Source organism: Monopterus albus, unplaced genomic scaffold (genome assembly GCF_001952655.1).
Source record: "Monopterus albus unplaced genomic scaffold, M_albus_1.0 scaffold268.1, whole genome shotgun sequence".
In the NCBI taxonomy this organism is placed as follows: Eukaryota; Metazoa; Chordata; class Actinopteri; order Synbranchiformes; family Synbranchidae; genus Monopterus; species Monopterus albus.
This window is the reverse complement of record NW_018128148.1, coordinates 426535-427836: the sequence shown is the minus strand read 5'-3', so window position 1 is coordinate 427836 and position 1302 is coordinate 426535.

The window sequence follows — 1302 nt, the reverse complement described above, 5'->3', positions numbered from 1 at the left end:
GGCATAGCTGTTGCCAATGAAGAGTATCGTGATGTAGGAGTCTCCATTTTCCAGATGAGAAAGGGAATAGTGGAGGGCAACCACGATGGCGTCTGAGGTGGCCCTGTTGGGCCGGTAGGCATACTGCAGGGGGTCCAGGGTGTCTGGTATACTGCTCTGAATGCGGGCCAGCACCACTCTCTCAAAATACTTCATAATCATTGGGGTGAGTGCCACTGGCCTTTAGTCATTCAGGCAGGTGACCGTGCTCTTCTTGGGAAGGGGGACGATGGTTGTGGTCTTAAAGCAGGTGGGAACGATGCTCTGGCTGAGGGAGAGGTTGAAGATGGTGGTGAGAACATCAGCCAGCTCGCTGGCACATGCCCTGAGAGCCCTCCCAGGGATGATGTCCAGTCCTGCTGCTTTGCGGGGGATGATCTTCCTCAGGACTGTGCGTACCTGGCCTGGTGAGACAGTTAGTGGAGGGGAGGTGGGGGTGTTGGGTGAGCCAGGTGTGTGCATGCTTCCTCTCTGTGCTGTGGTTGGAGGTCTCAAAGCGGGTGTAGAAGACCAGACCAACCTTCCACACAATGGCCAGCATTGCGCCCAGGAGCTGCGCTCCAGCCGGATTCTTAGTTTCTGTCCTCTGATCTGACACTTAAATTCATGCAAAAAAATTAGCCCACAGAATAACACATGGATGCAGCTCATGAGCAATAAATAAAAAGTACCAGTGATGTTACAGGCATTATTGACACTTCAGCAGCCAGTCAGCCTCTAACAACAACAAAGATTGAGTTAAGATGCTGTTGTTTTTTGGCACTATGTAAAGTGCAGCGTCAGCTCACTGCTGACCCATGTGGTCTGAAAAAACGTGTGAAGCTCTGCTGACTACAGGTCACAGGAAGTGTCATCACCACGCTGAGGCTTTGTGGTTTTGTTCTGGTCATGCGACAGCTGTCGACGCCTGAAGCTCATCCAACTAAACCACTGTCCTCGTGGATTCAAGGTGTCATGGTCATCACTGGATTGAGAGATTGCCTGTGGTTTAATAAACATCCCATGTTTTATCTGCCCAGATGTTCTTGTCTCAGACCATGGTGTGTTCTGGACTTTAAACTTGCTCATGTCTGAAATTCATTTCAAATGTCTTAATGGTTTTATCATTGGGCTGAAGTGAAATTTCTTGTATTTTTGATAATATGTGGCAATAAGGTTTATCCAGCATGGAAATGCTCACACTTTTATGTCAAACGACTGGACAGAGACAGGCTGCAATGAAGGGCCTCAGGGTCTCGGCCCAGCATAAGGGCTACTGAGGGT